This window comes from Diceros bicornis (assembly GCF_020826845.1).
Source record: "Diceros bicornis minor isolate mBicDic1 chromosome 39 unlocalized genomic scaffold, mDicBic1.mat.cur SUPER_39_unloc_1, whole genome shotgun sequence".
In the NCBI taxonomy this organism is placed as follows: Eukaryota; Metazoa; Chordata; class Mammalia; order Perissodactyla; family Rhinocerotidae; genus Diceros; species Diceros bicornis.
The window spans coordinates 1468233-1492591 of record NW_026690915.1 but is presented as its reverse complement, the minus strand read 5'-3'; the positions used below and the strand labels follow the sequence as shown (position 1 = coordinate 1492591).

Sequence of the window (24359 nt, the reverse complement as noted above, 5' to 3'; positions counted from 1 at the left end):
GGGAAGGGGGAGTGACTGCTAATGGGTCCAGGGTTTCATTCTGAGGTGATGAAAATGTTCCACTGTTGTGGTGATGGTTGCCCAACTCTGTGACTATACTACAAGCCATTGATTTGTACACTTTAAATGGGTGGGTTAAATGGCATGTGAGCAATATCTCAATACAGCTGTTTTAAGAAAATACAGAGAAAGATAATTTGTTTCAACTTGGAGATGTGTCTTTGTCCCAGGAGCAGCCGGACTAGGCACTTGCTATAGCACCAAGCCCCACCCCATCCAAACTATATGGGTCACAGCCCCACAAAACCCACCCTCACAAAGCCCACCCTCAGAGAAATGGGGAAAGACGTCCTCAGAAGGAAAGGATGGGGGGGTGGCCCCTGAAGGAGGGGGTGCAGACTTGCTCCAGCCAGCAGCATGGGCGCGAGCAGCCCTAACCCTAACCTGCACACTGATGAAAATTTACCTTGAATTTACGCCTTGATCTTCCCAAGGTGAAGCACGTGCAGCTTAGAGTGTCTCTCTTGGCAGGAGGGTAGCTGGCAGAGGACAGAGTGGAAATTTTATCTTTTGACTTTCAAAGCAGCTATTCCATGTGGGAAATACATCAAAGGGGAGAAAACATGAGTGTACACGGGGATATCTTCACTACAATTCACTTGGACCAAGACACTGAGGTTTGCTTAGACAACTTGCCCAGAACAGGGCTGGAGACAGGATTTTAAAAAATAGGACTTGGAATTATTGAGTAATATTGGGAGTGATTCACTGGGTACGATATTCAGGAACTCATCAAGTTGAACAGAAATCCTCCCGAAAGACCAATGAAAGTGCCCAAGGTCAACGATGAACTCTGGCGATAGGTAAGGAGCAGGACCTGCCCGGGGAGCATGTAAAGGAGAACTTTCCATGACACACAAGGTGTGAAGGAGTTTCACTGGAATCATCCATCTGCGAGCTGGGCCCCTCTCATTTTTATATTTATTAGCTTATGATTGTTAAGGGGTAACAACACCATTTGTGACCCCTCCTTCATGGCTTCAGGATCATTTGGTAACTTAAGGCATCACTCTCAGACCTGCAAGAACTTCTGGAATCCACTTACGACCTCCACACTAGCCCTATTTTACAGATGAGGAAACTGACGCCCAGGGAGGGTTCAAGGACACACTAGGAGTGTCTCTGACTTCTGGTCCAGGGCTCTAGCTCATTGGGGAGCCACGAAGAACTCTCCTCTCTATGCCAGAAATGGGCTGATCCTTAGGACATTTTCAAAGAAAGCTGCCTTTTTAAAAATTTTTAAAAATTTTTCCGCCAAAGCCCCAGCAGATAGTTGTATGTCATAGCTGCACATCCCTCCAGTTGCTGTATGTGGGACGCGGCCTCAGCGTGGCCGGAGAAGCGGTGCGTCGGGCCGCGCCCGGGATCCGAACCGACCCGCCAGTAGCAGAGCGCGCGCACTGAACCGCTATGCCACGGGGCCGGCCCTATAGGATCATTTTAGTTCTTTCCCTGACACAGAAACAAAACAGGCTACTGGACAAGAGAAAACTCTAGGGCAAGTTGCCATTTTCAGTTCATCCCCACAGAGATTGGAACAAAATGACTGGAGTCCTGACCCCTCCGTCCGCATACTCGACCCACAATAAATGTATCAGCTCGTCATGAATGAGCATCAATGAGCCGAAACACGTTTGTCTCCTCGGCCAAGTAGCATCAACCTTCGCGACAGGTGTGCTCCTGCCACCAGGTCCCGTCTCTCCCACCGGTGCCCAGACACCTGGCGGGCACAGTGGGCGGGACGGTGCTGCCTCTGGGGAGGGGGACCAGCTCTCTCACCTGCAGGCTGGCGGGGTCAGGGCCCGTCTCCCTCACCGAGGCGATGGAGGTCTCCGGCTGTCCCTGCACACACGAACAAGCAGGCCTCCGTGACAAAGGCCCGGGACACAGGGCAAAGGGTTCACCGTCCCCCCGCGTGCAGCCCGGAGGCGGCACCGAAGGCGGGTCTCTCTCGGGCTCGGCGGCCAGTCTCTCCGGGCGCCGCAGCCTCTTCTGAAACCTCTCCCCGGGCACCGGCTGCACCGACACGCGGGGCTGGGAGTTCTGGGGAGACAGGAGTCCCCACACGCTGTCCTCCACCCCACGGCGCCCACGACCCGGCCCCACACGGGATCCAGGGCCTCTTCCAACGCCCCACCCGATGTGGGGGTCACAGAGCAGTTGGCGGAGTGGGGACCCTCGGGACCAGCCCTGTGGCAGCTGTTGGTGTTGCGCGTGCGCGCGGCGGAGCGGGGTCACGTGCACGCGCTGTGCGTGGGCCCCGAGCGCGCGCCCGGCTGGGGACGTGAGGCCCGGCTGCCCCGCGCGGGTCCACCCGCGACCGCCCGTTGGAGGGAGGCCCCACCGCCCCCACGCCGGGGAGAGCCCGAGCCGCGTCCACACTGAGCTGGCTGATGCAGTTCCACGAGCAGGCTCTCAGGAGACAGTTGGGAAACTGAGGCCAGGAGAGACAGGGCCTGGCCCGGGCCCATGAGATGGGCAGAGTCCAGAGGAGAAGAAACAAAGGCTCCTCCTGTTTGGATCACACCTGCTTCTGTGTTTTCATTCACTCACCCATTCACTCATCTTTCGTTTACTCTCTCATTCCTTCAATCACTCACTCAGTCATTCTCTCATTCATTCCTACACTCATTCATTCGCTCATTACACATTCATTCACTCATTCGTTCATTCACTGGTTCATTTATTCAATCATTCAGCCAACATCCTCCGGTGCCTGCTGTGTGCCAAGCACTGTAACTTCACCAGGGAGCACAACCTGATGTGGTCCCTGCTCACGTGGAGCTCACGTCCACTGTGTGACATAAAAGAGGGCCGTCCCTGGGGGTACCAGGGGTGATGAGCACCAGAAATCCACACCTGAAAATAGAGGCCAGTCATGCAGAGAAAAGTTCAGAGAAAAGCCTTGCTGGGCACTGCCATCTTGCATGATCCTTGACCCCATGCCCCAGCAGAAGAGCCGGGGGCCATATTTCCCAATGGCTGAAGGCGAAGGTGGGCGCTGAGGGCAGCCAATGGCTCAGGGAGACCTGAGAATGATGCCCCGTGGGGGCTGAGAATCTCTGGGCACTGACTGGGGAGGCAGGTGGCGCAGGAGGGAAATGGGGCTCCTGGGCCAGACTGCCAAAGGCAGGGTGAGCGGGCACTCAGAGCCACCACCTGGGCTCCCGTGTGTGTCTTTGCCTCCGTGCCTCTCCCTGATGAGAAAAGCTCAAACCCTCTACACCACCCTCGCCCCTCCCTGCCCCATCCAGAGTGGTGAGAGCTCCAGGAGAGGAGAGTGAGGGGCAGGGGGAGCCCTGACCACCCCTTTTCCCTCCCCCACCAAGTAGAAAAATCTGCTCTGGCTCAACATTTGGCATTGGTTCCCTTGGTTCCCAAGAAACATCTTTCTCCCTCAGACCTCAGTCCTGACCCAGGAGAGAGATGGGCAGTGCCAACTCTGCACCTCCTTCCTCCATGGGGGTCACCAAAGCACCCAAGAGGTGTTACCCATGCCACTGCCCTCAGCCCAGGGCACTCATCCAAGATGGAGAGGTTTGCATTACTCTACTCCCGAAGATCCAGAGGGTCCAGAGCCCCCCAAGCACCAGCATTCTCCCCCTCCCACGAACCCCAGGCCACAGTCCCCTGAAGGGAAGAGAGGGAGCCAGGTGACCCAGAGCCACCCACTGTGACCTCCCCCCACCAGTCAGCATGGCCTCAGAGACCAGTGTGGTGTCCAGAATATGATGCACGCTCTGGTGGGGCCTGGCCCTTTGTGGTGACAGAGGAGGCTATGGAGGTCAGGAGAGAAGGCTCTGGGGAGATAGGAAGGGCCAGGCCCCCACCCCATGCCAAGGCACCATTTGCCTGATCATCGAATATGAACCTGTTCACTCACCACCAGCCCCTCCTGGCAGTATTTCCCAGGAAGACTTTTAGGAGTCTCACAGCTACCCTGGGCCACCTCTCTGAGCCTCTGGATCTGAAGGTGGGAACAACAAGGGCCCTTGCCGGCCCCGGCTAAGAGAGGGAACCTTGAGGAGCTCCCATATGAGAGCAGAGCACTCCAGCCCTGGGACTGAGGAATTTTTGATGCCACTCTCTGTGTGAACACTGGGCAGGGGTAGGAAGAAAATACCCCCAATATATGTGTGCCCACTGTAAGCCAGGGCAGGGAGCAGCCAGTCACTGCTGCCACATCCACGGAGAAATGGAGTTGGTGATTGGCTTAGTGAGAGGAACCTGGGGGAGGATGATGGAGTCTCCCAGCAGTGGAAAGACATGAACTTTGGCCTTTCAGGTTCCTGGATACTGTGCTGAGGGAGGGGCAGCAGCCCTCCATTCACAGAGGCCTCCTGGGAGGGGAGAAACCAGGGTGGTGGATTGTGGCCAGCCCAGCAGAGGGCAGGCTTGGGAAGAGTGGCGGGGCTGTCCTGAGGGGAGTGGAGCCCTGCTGTAGGAGAGACCTTTCCCTACCTCTCAGAGCTCATCTGGCTCTTTTCTTTCTTTCATTTTCAAATTAGAGGCAGCAAAAGGACAAGCTTACCTGTCTCTCATCCCCTTTCCATACCTTCAGCTTTGATGTCCACCCCTCCTATGACGCCTGCTCTCTTGGGAAGGTAAAGGCAGGAGCTGGTGGCTGAGGCAGCCTCTGGCCTTGAGGCTGGCGGCACCAGGAGCGGCTGGATGGGAGGTAGGAGCCTGCGGCCCGGCCCCTGCCGTCTGTGGGCAGCCTGGTGGTGAGGGAGTTTGTGGCTCTTGCTTCAAGGAGGTGGGAGGCTGTGAGAGTCAGGAGTGCAAGGTGGCCCTTGCCCTGGGGGCAGGACAGTGTTCTGTGCACGGCAAACGTGTGTTCATACACACGCATGTAAGTGTGAGCATGTGCTGTGCCATCCACAATAGTGTGTGTGCCAGCACACGTGTGCAGAGCACAAATCCTAGCTGAGGGACTGGCTCATCCAGTATTTTGAGGCCTCGGTAGCATTCTTATCCGGGGGCCACATGTGGAGCAGATGGGGGTGTGGCAGGACTGCCCCAGCCCACTTGACTGTGTAAACCTGCTCTGTGGAGGGGGCAGAGGTGTCTCCAGCAGGGGCTCTGCTGTGCACCGCGAGGCCTGGCAGTCCGTGCAGCCCTAAGGGGCAAGACCTGCTGAGGCGGCTCTTCAGAAGCATCCAGTCCTTGAGGACATTGTTCACAGGGAGAGGTTTTGGGTGCTGGTGCCCCCTTGCCTACTGGGGCTTGTCCCTTAAGAGGGTCCAGCAAGTTGGAGATGGGGCGGGAAGGGGGGATGAAAAATAGGCCAAATTCATGTCCCAAGTCACAGGCCAAGCCCAGTGAACTTCCCTGTTCCCTGCCTCAGTTTACCTTTTTAGGAAATGTTCCAGAGTGCTGGGCAGGGTTGGCTCCAAAGCTGGGGTCAGGAGGTAACAAACAAAATCCCAAGCCAACCTCCTGCTCTATGCCACGATCATTTCCGTTACCCTGAGATGGGGTGAGTGGATGTTGGGGGTACAGTGGTATTCTGGGGGGCCTTGCCCTGCCCAGGACCTCATCTTCAGGGGTCTGGCCCTCACCCGGCCTGCCCAAGGTCACCAGCAGTAGCAGTGGCACTTACATCTGTCCCAAGGTCTGGAGAGGGGAGAACTGGGCAGCCTTACACCCTGGTAGGGACCCTCACGATTTCTTTCTTTCTTGAAGAAACACGGGACCCTCAAGATTCATGTACTGAGTGATGGAGAGAAACAAATACCAACTGTTCCCCCCAAAAGACTTTGTACTTTGTAAAGTGTTAATTAAAACGGAGAAAAATATCATGTTGGCTGAGGGCGTCTGATTTTGTGCTGCTCCAGGGCCACATCTCATCTCTTTCCTTCTCCATTCCATGGTCGAGGAACATGGCCAGGGGCTGGGAGGAAGGCAGAACAACCTCCCCGTCCACACCCAGCGATGAGAGAGGCCACATCCCCAGAGCGAGAGGGACTGTATTAGTTACCTGATGCAGCGTAACGAGTTTCCCCAAACGCAATGGATTAAAATGATTGTTTACGTGTCACGGTTTCTGTGGGTTAGGAATTGGGGAGCAGTTTGAGCAGTTGACTCAGGGTCCCTTGGGAGGCTACAATCATCTGAAGTCCTGGCTGGGACTGGAGGATCTACTTCCCAGGTGGTTTATTCACAGGGCTGGCAAGTTGGGCTCAGCTGTTGGCAGGGAGCCTGTTCCTCTCCACAGTGGTCTCCCCATGGGGCTGATTGAGTGTCCTCACAATACGGTGCCCGGATTCCCCCAGGGCAAGGGATTCAAGGGCCAGTGTAGGAACCAAAATGGTTTTTTGGCCCCGAGCCTCAGAATTCACATGCCTCTGCCTCCACCATACTCTGTCACCATACAGCCCCGCTCTGATTTGACACAGGAGGAGAACGCACAAGGGTGTGAAACCAAGAGGGCAAGGTCACTGAGGTCATCTTGGAGACCGGCTACTGTGCCCATCATTCCTCCCAAACCTCTGGCAGAGGCAGGCCTGGGGGTGAGGGGGCCTGCGGAGCAGGACAGGGCCTTGCTGTTGCATGGGGAGGATCTGGGGCTGGATTCCTGGCCACAGGGCCTCTGGCTCAAGCCTGGAGGCCTGCTGTGGATGTCAAACCACCAGGAAGGTCCTTGGTGCTAGAAGCCCAGGAGCTGATGCCTCCCGACAAGATACCCTGGGGGTACGAGGGAGGGCTCCGTACCCAGCGTCCCTCCCACAGGGCTCTGGCATTTGGTTCCTGCCCTTTTGACAGGTAGGCACGGGGGATGCCCAGGCAGGACAGAGGTCTTGGACCTTGGACACCCTTCACTGCCCATCTGTGACGCTTTCCATGGAGGGCCGGTGTGACCAGGGCAGTGCTGAAGACCTGAGCCTGCACTGAACCCCACCAACCTCCATTCCCACCCGCCTCACCCCTGCTCGCAGGAAAAGCGGACCTGGGGATTGAAGGGAGTGACAATGGGGCTGAAGCTCTCTCACCACCCTGAGCCCAAGAAAGTTCTGGATGCTGTGAATGCTTTCCCTTCTGGGGTCTTCAGACTATGCCCCACACATTCCTTCAGAGACCCCATTGGAGCTGGGACATCCACGGGGACTCTTGATGTCCCCCAAAATCTCAAAAGTTACAAAGACCTCCAGGGCTCGATCTCCCTTTCCCACCACTCACTCACAGTCACTGTCACTCGGGCGGTGCTAGAACTTGTGCCAGGTGCTGGGGATCCCGAGCAACAGGCTGTGGCCCCTGGACCTGCGTCTCTCTAGGAGGTGAGAAGACAGGGAAAGGAGCTATTCCAAGGAGGCAAGGCCAGGCTAGACCACAAGGGTGTGCTGTGCCCAGGGGGAGGGAATGACCACTGTCCAGCCGTAGGGGGCAGACCAAGAGCCAGGACGTTAGGGTTGAGCTTGGTAAGATGGGGACCCAGCAGAGGGAGGAGCAAAGGCGCAGAGGGCCAGAGGGAGCCTTGGCTGAAATGGACGAGTGCGGCGGGTGAGGGAGGAGTGGATGTGGCAGGTAGGGGATGAGGCTGAAATGCAAGATGGGTGCTCAGGTCCGCCAGGGGCCTCACCCTCCTATAGGCCATGGGGAGCCACTGAGGACTTCCACGCAGGGGAGCAAACTTAGCATCTGAGTGGGAGTCTGGGTTCTGAAGAGGGCTGATAGGAGCAGGAAAGGGGGACTGCAAGGGTGCTGGCCTCAGTTCTCAGGAGGAGGCCCCTGGCTGGTCCTAGAGTCGTCCCTGTGCAGAGTTGGGGTGGTGGGGGCAGTGGAGTATCAGGGGACCAGCAGATGTCCAGCCAGCCCTCAGAACCATGACTGTGCCCCTCGCCCAACCAGGGCATATTTCGTGGAGCAGGTCTGGCTGCTCGTGGCAGGTTCTCACCACTGCTCACATTCAGATCCCCAGGGGGGTTACCCATGCCAGGACTCCACCCCCAAGAGTCTGATTCAGTTTCTCTTGGATAAAATATCGGTGTAAAACGTCCCCCACCCTCTCTCAAAAAGTAATGTAAAGAACTGGGCCACAGAAGAGCAGCTTCTGTGGTCACATGGCCCCCCTGGTTTATCATGTGACATTCCTCTGGGGGGCCAGGGGCCTCATGATGGTGAAAACGAGCTCTCCAAAGGGAATGTGCGGGATGAGATCGTGGGGGTGGTTGCACCACATAGACAATACGCTAAAACCACTGAATTGTACACTTTAAAATGGTCTTGCGTTATGTGACTCACATGTCAATGTTTTAAAAATATCGATGTGGTAGAAAAAGCAACAGGAATGGATGCTGGGCGTGAAGGATGGCCAAGAAAGAATGTGAGTTATTCTGACACTCTTGAGGGTTAAAGGAAGTCCCTATCAACATGGTGGAGGCAGCACAGAGAAGGAGGAGGAGGACGGAGGCAAGAACCCGGAGCTCCCACCTCGCATACGTTGGTGGCGGAGCATCTCATTTGAACTGTTTTCCCAGGAGCTCTGGACCTGAGCTGACCCAGCGGGAAGCTGTGCAGCATAAGCAAGTCCCAGGCCCATCTCCCACCCTGATGAGCATGGGGCACCAGGAGGGTCCTGTTGTCCAGGGAGAACCTCGGAGAAGCAGGCAGAGCCTCTGAGGAGCCTGTAGGTAATAGCCCGAGGTGTCTTCAGGGCAATTAATACTCGGTGTCTTGGACTCAAGATCACCGAGCGTGTCATGAAATACGTGGTAAAAGTGTCCAAACTTAAATAATTAAATGAAGACCCCAGTGATCCCACACCTTAGGTATACACTCGAGAAAACGGAAAACATGTTCACACAGACACTTGTATGCGAATGATCCAAAAAAATATAATGCTGGGCCAATGTAAAACTCGTACGTGAAGTTCTGGCATTATTCATAATAGCCAAAAAGCGGAACCACCCAAAATGACCACCAACTGTTGAATACGGTACATCAACACAATCAATCAGTAACCTCCCAGATGATTCTATCACACAGGCAAGGTTGTGAGGCCCAGGGTGAGGTGTAGAACCTGCCCAAAGGAACCCCCTCATGAACATGGCCTCCTTCGGATGCTCTGGGGGCAGGCGGCCTCATCTTGATTCCCTAGTTTGAGGCCAGATCATTAGAGGCAGCCTGTCGCCCGATGCGCCAGCTGGAATGAACGCGTCCTTATCACCACTGCATCCCCTGCACCTGGCAACTCCTGGCGTACAGTCAGACAGGAACAGGGACCCAATCAGGCCTTTGCTTCATCTTCAGGGTTCTCCCGCTGTAATGAGGGTGGATGACTTAGCTGAGGAACAGCTTCCAGTCATGAGCCTGAACCTGTTCAGCTTCAGTCTCTGAGGGTGGACTCACACGGGCCATTTTTCTGTTGGGCCCAGATTCCTGTGCTCTTCTCTGGCAACAGCTGGCACCACCCTACCAGAGCGACAGCAAGACCAAGTCTCTCCGCTCCTCATGGGCAGCCCCCACACCAGCTACATCCCACCTGTTTGCCTCCCTAGCAAGACAATGGACTCCTGGTTCGAGGAGGTGACCACACTCTTGGGATTTTTCCTTTTAAACTTGACTGCACAGCATGGCCTCAGTGTGGCCCCAAGAAAATCACAACGAGAGGGACTCCAAGCACTGTCTCCAGCTCAAGCTCAATCTGGGCTGTTCCGTGTGAAATATCAAGGTTTGTGTGGAAGAAAGGCTGGGTTTCTTGAGCATGAGCGCATGAGGGTAGCTGGGTGATGCACCCTGGGAGAGAGAAGGCAAGTGTGGTCTCCTGGGGGGAGGTGATACATTCCTGGGGCTCAATCACGTGGCAGGGCAGGCCCCAGGAGAATGGAGGCCTCACAGAGCCACCCCAGTCCTGGGGGCCACCCCCAAGGCCATCTGAAGTGGTCTCTGGGAAGGTCAGGCAGCATGGTTAGGCCGAGGCACCTGAGCAGCTCCCATGCAGCCCCTGCAGGGAGACTGGCCCTCAGAAGGTGTGAGTAAGTCTGCTGCTGGTCAGGAGGTGCTGGGACCTGAGTGTAATGTGAGAGAGAACAGTGTGAATCTTCAGCAATACAGCCCGAGTGTCTACCCTGTGCCAGGTGCTCATCGAGACTGTCACCTGCTGTGCCAAGTCAGAGCACTCTTCCTGCCGTGTGGTGCTCAGCGTCTGACTGTGTCACATGAACACAGTGAGTGCACAGTAGGTGTTTCCTAACCTCATGAAAATGTGAGACAACCACATATTCAAGAAACAAACGTGGTCAGGACAGGACTCTCCTGAGTGAGTCAGGGGCGGACCTGACGAGAATGGCAGGCCAAGTGTTTTGGATTCACTGATGTCAGGGTCTGCATGCCAGCAAGAGACCCCCGTCCCCGCCAGAAATCATCATGGAGTGGCAGCCTGTATGCTCGGCATGTGGTCAGGTAACAGAAGACCGAGACCTAGGCCCCTGGGAATGGCTATCCACTGAGGGAGACTGTGGTGGCCACAGTGTGACGAGAGTCCCTCCACCTTCTCAGGCCACACCTGCCACTCGTGCTCTGCACTGCCCTCCTCTACAGACCCGAATACATGCAGAAGTACAGAGCCTGAGTGTAAGACGTCATGACAGCCAGAGGACACGTCGGAGTGGCCCGTGGTCACTGCATTCAGGGTGTCATCACACACTCACTGAAGTGACAGGAGCCCGGAGCCTGCAGACAGACTTTTCGCAGGGAAAAAAAACGATAAATTATAGCAAACAAAGACAGTTTCTGTGTGTTTGGGCCTGCCGAGGTCACAGGGAACCAGGAGAGCCAGCGGCAGAGGGAAGGCCCGATGGAAACAGCCCCTGAAACAGCAAAGTGCCTCGAAACACTCTGCAGTGGGTTTTTGAAAGATAAATCCTTATTGTATTTAAATTATACATTCCTTTTGCATTTTTACAAGTGTTTTTTAAAAATGCTTTTCACAATTTCAAAAGACATTATTAAAATCCTGCCTGCAAAGGAAATACTTAGGTCTGTGTGTGCACATGGTCGCGCGCGCGCGCACAGATGCTCTCTCCGCAGTCTTTCTCTGGAGGGAACATGAGAACCAGAACCGGTGGTGCCTCTGGGACAAGAGACGGGAGACTTAGTTTTCATAAGACACTTTGTACCAAGTACATATGTTCTGTGTCCAAAAATATCAATAGCTTTGTTTAGAAGAACTGACTTAGTAAACAGTAAGATAAACTACAATTTAAGAAAGAACCCTTTAACTCTGAAATGAGCCTTTTGGTCTAATTGCATCCTCCCCGGTATGAAAACCATTATATTTCACTTGGGTGGCTGTGGTAAGGCACTCTAAACATTAAATATCCTGCTTTCTTTTAAATGCGCTGTAAATCATTCCTCCAAATGGGCCTCTGCAAACAGCTCCTGGCACGCCAGCTTTGTCATTTCAAATCTTTCCCCCTTGGGAGCCCCTCTGGGCCTCGTGGAGCCCGGCCTGTAGCTTCTGCCTGAGTGAGGTCCCGGGGGGCCTCTGTTTTTCTGCTCCACGTGCCCGTAGACAGCCTCTGATGAGGCCTCTTCCAGGGCACCATGGGACTGGAACCCTTGGTCAGGCTGTCCCCTGCTTGCACAGGCTGCTCACTCACAGCCCCAAGAAGGAGCGCAGCACCAGGGAGCCTGCAGCCTGAGAAGCTGCTGCTGGGCGCTCGCTCTGGCTCTTCACCACTACGCGGTCTCTCCTGATGCCCTGGCAGAGGGTGCGCTGGGGCAGGAGGAGGCCAGCGGGGACCTGGGAGGGGAAGCAGTGCCCAGGGACCTGGTCCTGGCCCAGCCACACACTGGACGCTGCTGCCACATCAGGTAGTCTGCTCTGTGGGCACGCACTCACGCCCGTCCAGTCCAGCCTTACGCTCCATGGCAAGTAACGGTCTTCCAGGCAACCGATTCCCAGGCAGCCTCGGATGTTCTTGCCTCACACAAACAGCTCTCCTTTGTCTCCACAGAAAGGAAAAGGGTGGCTTGGCTAGGCTAGGCCAGGGGAAAGTCACCAAGAAGAGGAGGGTCATGAGAACCGGCTTTCTAGAACCAGGTACAAACAGAACCCCATGTTAAACTTCCATTTCTACCAGGCATTAACGCCTCCTCTTGAAGGGAAAGGTATACTATCCCCAAACCAAAGATATGTGCAAGCCCAGAATGACGGTGTGTCCGTCATATGGAGAAGAGCACACGCACGGAGCTGTAGGCCCAGGAGGCTCCTGGACACGGCCCCCTCTGCTCGCCCCTTATGCACGCCCCTCACCCACAGTCATGGCCCACTCTGCTCGCCCCTTATGCACGCCCCTCACCCACAGCCACATCCGACCACACCCTGCCCTCCACACCTCCCGAAGTCTGAGCACACTCCAGTCCTGGTCATGTCCTGATAGAGGGAGACCTCCATCTGTCATTCCTTGTCTGGGTTTCCACAACTCGGGAGCATTTGGTCAAGGGACACAGGGTGACTGGGCACCTCTTTGGGCCGGGTCGATGTCTGTGTGCTGAGAGCTGGGACAGGACAGTGAGTGAACACGTACGCTTCCTGTCCTCATGGGGCAGGAGCTAGTCAAACAGTTAGAAAGAAACAAACGATCAAACCTATATATACATGTTTACAAACTGTAAAAAGTGCCGGGAGGGACAAGAACAGACAAGAGTGCTCTAGAGGACAGTCCAGGAGAACAGATCTAGACTGAGCTCGGGAATGCCCACCTCCAGGATGGGACCCCAGACCTCGTGGGGCAGCCTCCCGCTACCCAGCCTTTAGATACCACTTCCGTCCACATCAGCTCTAGGCATTCCTTGGCACAGAGGCCCCATTTAACCACCTCCACCTGAGAAGCAGAAGAAGTAGACAAGACATGGAGAAGCCAGGACTAAAATAATCTGACTGATTAATAAGGAATCCCTTTGCTCCCATCTGTCAGAGGCCCTCTGGTCTAACCACCACCCTGGGGCCTCCACCCTCAGATTTTACATATTTAACAGAACAATTCAGTCTGGCCCCCAAAAGGTTAGCAGATCTCAGGGGAAACCAACCAAGTCCAACTCCCAGCTGACCACATGCAAATGCTGGGCACAGAAGGGGAGATACCCAGCTCTGATGCTCCCTCTACTGAGGACAGTCACGGCACTTGGAGGGTGGCTGTGGGGTCTTGGGGGAAATCTAGCAGGGGATTTCATTTCGGTGTGACCCAAAACGTCCACATGGCATGACAGCAAACAGAAAACAGTGTACTCTAGTTGAATACTTGGCACATTTCATACGGATTTCCAAGGATGTGACTCTGCACAGTTTAAGCCATAGATCATTGATACCTCCAGACTGAGTCCATAATGACTCTCATTTTTTAAATCAAAATAGCTGTAGAAGAGTCTGGCACCCTCAATACATTAGCATATGGAAGTGCTGACTCCGAGTGACGGTGCTGAGGGACTACCCCGGTCATCACTGTGACCGAGGGTGCTGTGCACACAGTCACCCCCCCACAGTCCACGCCACAGCCCGTGTGTGTTACAGGCCTGAGATCTGAACCTCAGAAGACAACTGAAGGGCAGTCAGGACTCTGGGTCGGGGGGCACTTGGATAGTCCTCACAGGAGCGTGGGGCCAGAGAACACAAACGAGGATGACCCAACTCCTTGTCCCGGCCCAGACGCCTAAAGAGAGAACAATAACTCACCAGAGATGAGTAACTGAGATTTACAAATTAACACTCTTAGGTGCAAGGAAATAGCGAATTTACGTGAGGATCCTCACAGAATGAAATTAATTTTCTTCAGTCTTACCAGTCAGGTCAACTAAAGAGCAGCAGACTGACCCGACAGTTACTGTGCTGGAACGGGAGAGGCAATCAAGGAAAGCGCACAACCGAGGGCGGGAGGCACCTGGGTGTCTGACGTCTTTGTAACTGGGCAAAACTTCAAGAACAGCTCCATTCCAGCCTTGGCTTTGATCATTCTCTCCCGGCACTTTGGAGAAATGGGGCATATTTTCCTCCACAAAACCCCAGGGCATCTGACAAATCAGCGTCCTGCCGTCCCCCATTCCTGGGTCGGGTCAGGGTTTGGGCTTGGCCAGGAGCGGGATGAGTCCCACACTTTCATTTCCCAATGGCTCTCCCGGGGATTCACCAAAACTCTGCTGGGTTCCCCAGCACGCCGACATCTCGAGGGTCCCCCTCCTACCACCGACTGGCGTCCTCTTGAGAAAATTCACTTTCACATGAGCCCAACCACAAACCAAAGAAACCAAAAACAAAACTCCAGGATGAAAAAAGACACACATTATACAACTTCAAGCCAAACAACGTCTGGATGAGCTGCTCTCTGTAATTATCCACGTGGGGCGCCCCTCCACTGGATGGATGGACACTGAAAGCTGCCCACGGCTTGGGGTGAACCTAAGAGAATGCAGCTCGGCCCGTCACTGGGGCCACACGGGCTTGGCCACTTACTGGTAAGAGGAGCAACGCGGCTGAGTCCACAGCAAATGCGGGAAACCTGGACTTCTGGGTTGAACTCCATCAAGCTGAAGAGAGTGGGTGGAATCACTTCCGGAAGAGCAGTTTCCACTAGGTTTGGTCCTTTGCCAAGAATTCCGTAGCCTCAGACAAAAACATGTCCTTCTACATGACAGTAAAAACAGCGGTCAGTAAGTCAAACCAAGTGCAGCCCTCTTCACCAGAAATTCAAACTGCACCGCCGGGATGCTTTAGATCCACAGGGATTGTTTTCTCCTCCTTGCTTGGCAAAAACAAATTAATGACACTTGGAAAAGAATCAGTTTCTTTTCTCCTCTTTTAAATTCTTACTCTGGGCGTATGTCAAGCAAACTAACCAAGCTCAGAATACAAACTTCCCACACCTGGAGGGCAAGCTGGAGGGGCCTAGTCAACAAATCACCCAGAAACCCCATGTGAACACAGGAGAGCCTCAGAAGGGCAGTTGTCCCCCTACTAACAGCTCTAAGATTCACACTGACCAGGAGAGCAAGCCAAGTACAAAACAACTTAGGGCCAGATCCCGAAAAGTATCAGAAATGATGTTTTGCTTATAAAAAGTGGAATACCCATCAGTGGTGCCAGATGTTTCATGCCAGGGGCATGGACCTCAGCGTCGAAACCCTAAGGCTCTTCTCCCTCTGTCTCTGTTTCTTGGTGCAGCCTCTCTGGAGAAGGCAGGGCCAGAGTCTCTGGCCCAGGCGACGGGAGGGGGAGAAAGCAGTTCCTTCTCCACTCCAGAGGTTTACTACAGAATTACTAAGCTCTGGGCTGGCTATTTGTCTACAGAGAAACCAGGGCTACTATCGTTCTGTCAGGAACGTCACCCTCACCCTCTATTAACTGTACTCACTCTAACTAGGTCTTCCCACAGCCACGTTCCCTCCCTCAGGCTGAGGTCTGTGCCTGTGAATCCAACAGACACCGACCCTTCACCATCGACCCCTCTAGAGCTTCCCAATGACCTGCCTGCAAGAGGCTCTCACCATTTCATACAGCACAGCCAGTGCCCCTACACGCCATGTGCTTAACGGTCCCCACAACTGAGAAGGGCAAGTACCGGGGGACGTTCACCCGAGTCACAGGAAGGGTCCATACTGTTAGGAAGACAAACCGGTGAGAACTTGGAAGGATTCTGGTGAACGGAAGGAGCAGATAAGTGCCAGGTCATTCATTCACTCCACAAATATGTCCCAAACAGCAAACATATGCTAAACATCTAACTGGTGATGGGAATATGAGGGGAAGGAAGAGACCCGGTCCCTTTCTCTGAGTTCAGTCTAGTGGAGGAGGCAGAGGTCAGCCAAAATTATCACCCAATTAATCTGTGCTGACTGCAAGGATGGCAGGACAGGGGCCTCCGTGAGGAAACTCAGGGAGCCTGAAGTAGTTCATGGGCAGGAGCGTTTAGGAGGCTTCACTCTATCCATGCAGTCTGAGGGATGAGTAGGAGTGTGGAGGGGAGGGGAGAACACGGTATTCCACGTAGGGGAGACAGCACCTGCACAGGGAGGGAGGGGCCATGGCCCACTGAGGGAGTTTAAACAAGGGCCCAGTGGATGAAGTCAGGGGACGAGGGGGAATATTTGCAAGACGCCAGTGGGGAGCAGGGAGGGCAGATCATGCAGGATGCTGTAGACCACGGAAGGGTCTGGTCTTTATTCTCAGCACAATGCGTAGCCGGTAAGTGTTCTAAGTAAGGAGTGGACATGATTCCTAGAGGGGAACTTGAGTGGACGTGGCAAACAGTGGAGAAGGAGCAGGTGGGGGACGAGCAGGGGTTCACTTTTGGACCCACTGAACTCACAGTGCTTAGAGATGGCCAAGGGCAAACGTCAAGTGGCACTGAGAGATGTCTGCACCTCCCAAGAGCAGGCTGGGCCTCAGCTGCCAGCTGGAGAGTCCTGAGCACACAGACGGTGACTGCAGCCACGGTGAGGGTGAGACCTTCTGAAGGAGAAGGCAGAGGAAAGGAGGAGAGCACAGTCCTGCCATGGGGACCTCCGACATGGGAGGGCCTGGCCCAGGAGCACAGCCAGGAAATGAGCCCAGAAGGAACGAGAAAGGAAGAGAGCCCTCAGAGAGCCCAGTCACAGGGGCGAAAGGAAGACCGCTCTTCACCAAGATGCTCGGCACGTCACAGCCAATGTCAAACGCTGCTGAGAGATCAAGAAAGGGAAAAATTGGACAATGGTCTCCAGGTGCTTTATTCTTGTTTTCAGCAACATGGAGGTCACCGTAACCCTAGCAAGAGCCACTCAGCAAAATGATAAGGGTGGAAGCTGAGTGGAACGGACAGAGGAATGAGAAGGAGACGAGGAAATGGGGACAGTAAGTCAATGCAGCTCCTGAGAAGTCTGGCCTAGAAGTGGAGACAGGAGGTGAAGCGAAGGGGTGAGACTTGGGGGAACGGGAGGATGTGGAGGGCTCCACACAGGGCCCCTTAACATGGAAGACACCTGAGTCATGTGTAAATGCTGATGGTGAGGGACGAGTAGAGAGGGAGAGGCTGAAGTTGTGGGGAAGAAGGCCCAGCAGATGGAGTGAGGCTTCTGAGGAACGGGGGGGAGATGGGATCCAGGACACAGAGAGAAGCATCAGCTTCAGCAGGATGAGACACACTTCCCCCACCGCTATAAAGGGAAGGGACCCAGGGCGGGGAAAGGTAGAGGCAAGTGTGCAGGAGTCCGAGTGGGAAACTGAGGGCTTTCTCAGCTGACGGCATCTGTTTCCTCTATGAAACAGGAGGCAGGTTCTTCTGCTGAGAGCGAGATGGGAGGGTCAGCGGTCTGGAGGATGAAGTGTGGCCAACTTAGCTTTCTAGCAGGATTTGATCTTGGTGCCTCTGCTGAGGGATAACTTTGGAAAGGCAGATTCTAAGTGCTTTGGAAAGACAGATTCTAAGTGCTTTGGTGAAGACAGCGGAACAACAACAGTCCCTAAGTTGACTCAAAGGAAAAGAGGGGTTTACTGACCCAGAAAGTGTACACCTAGGTGAGCGAGGCTGGCAGAGCTGGGGCCTGGCCTCTGCTGCCTGGCTCGCAGAGAGCTTCTTTACCTAACTGTGCTCTGGCAAGGGCCACTGGAAAGAAATCACTGTTGTCACTGACAGGGGGAGGCTCAGGCCACAGTCAAGATCATGGTTGTGGCGGGCTACTTCTATAATGGCCCCTAGTGATCCCCGTCTCCTGCTGTTCACACCCACGTGTACTCCCCACCCTTGTGTGGGGGCTGGACCTAGTGCCTTGCTTCTCACAAGCAGAAGGCCAGCAAAAGTGAAGGGAGGTCACTGCCCAGATTAAAGGAGAGAACACCGGCTTCTGTCTCACTGGCACTCCGTCTTACCCTCTCATTTGGTCACTCTGACGGAGCCAGCTGCCATGTTGGGAGCTGCCACAGGGAGAAGCCTACATGGCAAGGAACGGAGGAAGGCTTGGCCAGCAACCATTTGCTGGACAACTACCAGCAAGGAATTGGGGTCCCTGAATCCTGCAAACAACCATCGGTGTGCTCCTGGAAGCAGAGCCTTCCCAGTGGAACCCTACGATGACTGCAGCCTTTGAGAGACTCAGAGCCAAAGACCCAGCTAAGCCCCCCCAGATGCCTCACCCACAAAATTCAAGTGGTACTTCTACCCACTGCTGCCGGCAGTATCAACTGGTAAAACTTCTGGAAAGCAATTTAACAACACATTCTGACAACAATAAAAATATCCTACTCCGTTGACACTCCTGGGATTTATCCTAGAGCAATAATCCAAACGAAAGAAAAAGTCACGTATTCACGCAAGATAAATGTCATGATATCTCCAACGGCCACTGCACTCCGCCTCCAAAGAAGTATGCCACCTGACAACAGGGAAATGCTTACGTAATTATTTAATAAAATGGTTAAATGAATAATTAATTATGATAAATTAAATTGATGCTATATCATACAAATATGAAAAACTGTAACTGTGAAAACATTACGACCATGGAAAAATGCTTTATGTAAGTATAAATGATAAAACAAGCATGTAAAACCACATCTATGGTGTGATTACTGTATACAAATGTGCACACATGGGGCCCATCCCGGTGGCGGAGCGGTTAAGTGTGCACGCTCCTCCGTTGCGGCGACCCGGGACTCCCAGGTACAGATCCCGGGCGTGCACCGAAGCACCACTTGTCAAGCCATGCTGTGGCGGCGTCCCATGTGGAGTAGAGGAAGATGGGCACAGAAGTTAGCCCAGGGGCAATCTTTGTTAGACAAAAGAGGAGGATTGGCATCGGATGGTATCTCAGGGCGAATCTTTCTCATCAAAAAAAAATAAAGAAAAGAAAAAAGGGGCCGGACCCGTGGCTTAGCGCTTAAGTGCCCACACTCCGCTGCTGGCGGCCCGGGTTCAGATCCTGGGCGCGCACCAACGCACCGCTTCTCCGGCCATGCTGAGGCCGTGTCCCACATACAGCAACTAGATGGATGTGCACCTATGGCATACAACTATCTACTGGGGCTTTGGGGGAAAAGAAAAGTAGTGCACATCTGAACGAGGACTGGAAGAAAACACTAGACAATGAACAAAGACGATTTCATGTGCTGGTAGGATCACTGAGGATTTCTAAAAGATTTACTCTTATATTTAATGGCCCTCCCTTCAGACCAATATCAGAAACAAAAAGGTTAAATATACAAGCTTGAGAATATTTCTCAATCATTCCTCCCTGCATCAATCACATTCTTCTCAAATCAGTGAACATCAAGCTCCTTTTAGGGGACACTTGTTTTCTCTTTGAAAGCCTCACACAGTTTCCTGTCTCTGCTGAGAGAAAGGCTCACAGCTCTTCTGCTGAGGGGTGGCTCTAATCCTCCACCCAATCCTTTATCGTTTCCTTTCCATGGGAGCCAGGGTGAGGGTACTGGGAAGGGACAAACAGAACAGTGGCCCCAGGAAGTGATAAGAGAGGTAAGAGTCAAATGAAGGCAGGTGGTTCTAGCCCATGAGAGCCCCACCGCTCACAGCTCCATACTGCACCATCCCAAGGGAGTGTAAGGTCCACTACCTCTTTGCCCAGCTGCGCCCTATCCACCAGAATAGAACTCTCCTTTATCCGTTAGGAACAGACTATAGTCCTGACCACTGGCGACCTATCAGACAAACAGAGGAAAGGCTGATGAGAAGAAATCCTTGGAAGCCCAGTGTCCTGCTCAAGGGACCCAAAGTACGGGAGCATTCCCTACTGCTCCTGAGCCCCGAGGGGGCCGGATCCAGGCAGGCTGCCCCACACAACCTTCACTTCTTATTCTTTCTCACTCCACTGCAGCCTGGTTTCTGCCTGCCTCTCCACTGATGTGGCTCTTGCTAAGGAAAGGACGAGATGTCCTAAGGAGAAGACCCAAGAGCTCCTCCATCCCAGTCCATCCCTGAGGAACCACTCCCTCCTCCACAAGCCTTTCTCTTCCCCATCCCTCTCTTCTGCCTCTCCAGTAGCTTCCAATCTTGTTCCTTAGCTCAGCCTTACTCCTTACCCTTCAGTGTTGGAATCCTTCTCCAAGGTCTGTCTTCTGCCCTCTTCTCTCCTCCTCTTCACGCTCCCCTGGGAGGCTGCATCCATTTCCAAGGCTTTCTCTCTCACCTCTACCCTGTTATCTCCACTCTCAACAACTCTACTGAGTTCCAGACCTGCTTTTCTAACTGCCTAATGAAAAGCACTGTTTACTAAATGCTTATTATGCCAGGCACTGTGCTAAGTCAATAACCAAGAACACTTACGAAGAAACTGAATCTCAGAGAAGGTTGGTAACTTGCCCAAAGTCATCCAGTTAATATGTGGGGAAGCAGGGACTTGAATTCGCATCCATGGGACTTTCAAGTCTGTGCAAGAAGCACCACACTCTACTGCATACTAAAAGCAATTTCACTCTCTACCTCCTCCTCGCGTCTCCCTCCCACTCAACCCAAGCCTGCCCCTCCTCCAGGACTCCCCCATCTGAGTTGAGAACATCAGCAGCCACTCATTTGCCAGTGGAGTCAGGCTCCACTCCTTCTAGCTCACTCCCTGGACCTCTTATCAAGCCCCAAATCTGGTCAATCCTCCTTACATGTCTCTCCACATGTCCCTTCTCCCCACGCCTTCCCAAGTGGCCTTCATCACCTCCTCCCCCAACCCTAGAAAACCCTGCATCGCTCACTCTCCACCTGTCTTCCAGCCTATGCCACAGCACTCCCCTGTAAGCATGCCAAACTCCAGCCACCCAGCATGCTCTCAGCAGTTAAAGTCTCCACCTGCCCCCTCCCCTCTGCCATGAAACCCTCCCACCCTCCATCCCCGGCCTATCTGGTAGATTCCTCTGCCACCTCCTCCACGATGCCTTCTCTCCCTTCCATTCCACCCCACGGACTTAACAATTCCCCTTTTGGTACTCTTATAGCACTTTCTGTATGCATTCATTTATGTATTTAAGTATTGATTATAGATATCTACCATGTGCCAGGAACTGCCCCAGGCGTGGGAATAAATGGTGAACAAGATAAAGGCAGCCTGGAACACACACAGCGCCGGGACACACTCGGGTACAGCTAGTTTTTTCAATGGTCTCTCCCACTAGAGTGTTATCCCCCCCAAACCTTATTCAACTTGCTACCCCATGTTCCAGTACTGTACATCCTGGTCTACAGTAGTCAGGCAATCATTTGCATAAAATAATTTATTAACTCAGAAAATCCCCCTAACAAATTTGCCATCACCCTACCCAAGTTTCTCCCTTTCAAAAGTGCCCCAGGGGGCAGAATGATTGGCTCTCAGCCCACGCCTCTTACCCGGACCACCTGTCCATCGAAGGCCTGCGTTCTGTGGACTTTGTGACTTCCGCTAATGACTGAGGGCAAGCTGGGGAGAAGCAAGAGATATGGTCATGGTAAGCACTGCGGGGTTCTGGCCTCTCCTCTGTCATTCCTCACTGGTGGCCCCCCCACACACACATAGTAACTGTTAGGGAAACTCTCTAGGTCAAAAAGAAGGCAGAGTTAGACACAGGTGCGAAGGTAAAATAATACAAACTAAATCGCTTGGTGATTTTAATATGCTGCCCGAGCTGAGACTGGTGTTTAGACCCACCAGCATAATGCGAGGATCTAGAGAGAAACTTTTTTAAAGACAAACAGGAATAGAACTGAAACAGAGGAATTTTTGAAGTTAATCAATTTGGCTAAAAATAAAGAAGGAATCCAAAGAAGGTCCAGGCACCCCAATCAATGCTCATGCGCCCTCCCTCCCACCAGGCTGATGCACGGAGCTCCCCCTGAGATGGAACAACACCCTCCACAGCTCTCTGGGGAGCGCTCACTGCTCCTCTCAGGCATGAGGAACCTTGCTTGGTACTGCTCTGTGGCTCTATCACACAGTAATCACTCCGGAGTTGTTTAATGCTCAACACAACTTGGGGAGGGGTAGTCCTTGTGCGAACTCACCTGTAAAGTTCATTTTCCAACACCTTCCTTCCACGTTGTCCATAATAGCCGTTTGCCAGGCTGAAGACTAAAGAATACCACCACTAATAAAATCAGTTCTACAGGTGTGTGGAACCCAAGAATGTCAGGACTGGAAGGGGGTCTGGAAAGTGGTCCTAGTCCAACTGCTCACCCAACTGCCACTGGGTTTCCTTCTCCAATATTCCCAGCCAGTGCAAGCACACCTCTAGGCATGCTGGGGTGCAGACCTGCTGCAACAGACTGGGCCACCTGTACTTTCCCTCTGCTTCCCCTCTGGGCCCTCGTTCTGCCTCTCAGGAATTCCATGAGAGGCCAGCACCTCCTGTGAAAGGCCTCAGCACCCCCATGTCTTGACATGAGTACAGCCATGTTTGGCCGCTCCATTGACCTACAGCCAGCAGCACAAAAAGAAATATAAAAGCTGCTTTCTGCATGGTGGCAACTGGCCCTTCTCCCATGGACATAGTTGCAATGTGTAAAAATTTCAAGGCCCTTCGGGCGCCGTAGCCTGGGGTGACTGGCCATCTGTGCCGGGCTGGGACGAAACCACAAAAACAATGCACGTACACAACTACTGGGCTGTGACAATAGCCAGGGGCCTCAGTGCACATACACCACTGATAATCTTTTGTGCATGGAAACACTGAATGCTTGCTCTGTAAACTCTGTAACTGCTTATATAAACAGCTGGAAAGCGAGGCCTGGTGACAGTTCTACCTGTGGAAGGGACGCCTTGCCCCGGACGTATGATTCCCAACAAGCCGAGTCGATTGACAGGACTCTCCCGGCCTGGGGCGTGGATGCTGTGAGTAATTGATTTATTGTGAAGTAATTGATCTGATGTGTTCTCTTTTCGGTCAACCTGGTGTTTCTCTTTCCAGTTGACTGGTGTCATTTCCCTTCAGTCGATCTGGTGTTTCACTTTCTGATCGAGCTGGTGTTTTTCCCTCTTATTATTTGACCTATTCAGATCTGTTGGAGGACTATCGCCTTTACTATCCTCTATATAATAAAATATACCTTCAGTCCATTTGTTTGGAGTGGAGTTTCTTTTACGTCTCTGATTGAATCCCCCGAACCACTCATAACACCCCATTCCTTGCACCTGTCACCAGGTTGCCCTCAAGGCCAAGGCCTCCTGGAAAGAGTTCCTAATAACCACCTTCGCCTTTTCCTACAAAGCACCCTAAGCCAGAAAATGAAATGTGATGAATTTCGTCAAGTTGGCCTTCCCGGGAATAACCGCTTTTTTGGAGACGGTCGGGGTTACCCAAGAGCCTGGACTCTGAAAGCCCCGCGTCTTGGAGGAAGTGTTAGCAAACAGGCTTCCCTCAGTACAGTAGAAAAGCCGTTTACACACATAGCCCAGCTCAGGGACTTCACAACAAAGGCAGGCGTTGATGAGGCTGCCTGGTGTACGCTGTCATGTTTATAAATACCTGAGATTTCCCAAGAACCACAGAGAGCAGAGAACAGAAAAGAGTCAGCCAAGTCTGCCCAACACAGTCTCTTGAGCCATGCTCCTGATTTGCTCGGGAAATTCCAAAGCTTCACAATCAGATGTGGCTCAATCAAAGGGGCCACTTCAGGCCCTATGGCAAGAAAGTGGTCCCCCCACGCTCCATCAATCTTGAACAGGTCAATTCACGTCCTTCACCGTCTTGTCAGGATGAGAGTGGACGCTGCCGCAGGAGACCTGTAGCACCTGTCTCCCCTGAGGTCTGTCCAGAGGCAGTGGGACGGGTGAGAGCTCCAAAACACACGCGTCTCCCCTCGCTGAAACAAACACAACCAGGGCCAGTGCACTGATGCAGAGTCAGAGCACGTCTAACATGAGAGATGACACTGCCCCACCCCCACATTGTTACACAGTGAGATCGGAACGACTTACTCAAGCCACATAAGTTAGTGGCACAGCAAGGACCAGAACCCTGGTCCCCAAGTCCAACCCACTGCACCACACTGCCTCCATGACACACGGGGTTACTGAAAAGCATCCTTAGTCTTATTAAAGAAAGCTCTTCACATGTCATTTCACACCATTTGAATTTTTCAGGAAAGTAAAAGCAATAGCCACTTTCTGCAACAGCCACTAGGATTTCTCAGTACGGTGAAGAACAGCACATATTATATGACACCACTTCTAATAAAAGGAAGCAAAAAGAATACATTTGTAGATGCATTTGCTTGCACATGCGTTACATCTCTCCAGAAGGATAAACTGGAAACTGTTAACGACAGGGAGAAAAATCATGATGCTGGGAGGACAGAGGTGGAAAGCAGACTCTTCATCATATGTTCTATGGCGCCATTACGATTCTGAATTATGCG

The 24359-nt window shown here is 53.1% G+C and overlaps 1 long non-coding RNA gene across 1 annotated transcript in view; it reads right to left on the bottom strand.

Moving 5' to 3' along the window:
* LOC131402290 (uncharacterized) overlaps positions 1 to 21404 on the bottom strand; it is a 77361-nt gene extending 55957 nt beyond the window's left edge. The window contains exon 1 of the long non-coding RNA XR_009218502.1: positions 21357 to 21404. This is a non-coding gene — a long non-coding RNA (uncharacterized LOC131402290). The remainder of the gene's footprint in view (positions 1 to 21356) is intronic.
* Positions 21405 to 24359: the final 2955 nt, after the last annotated feature.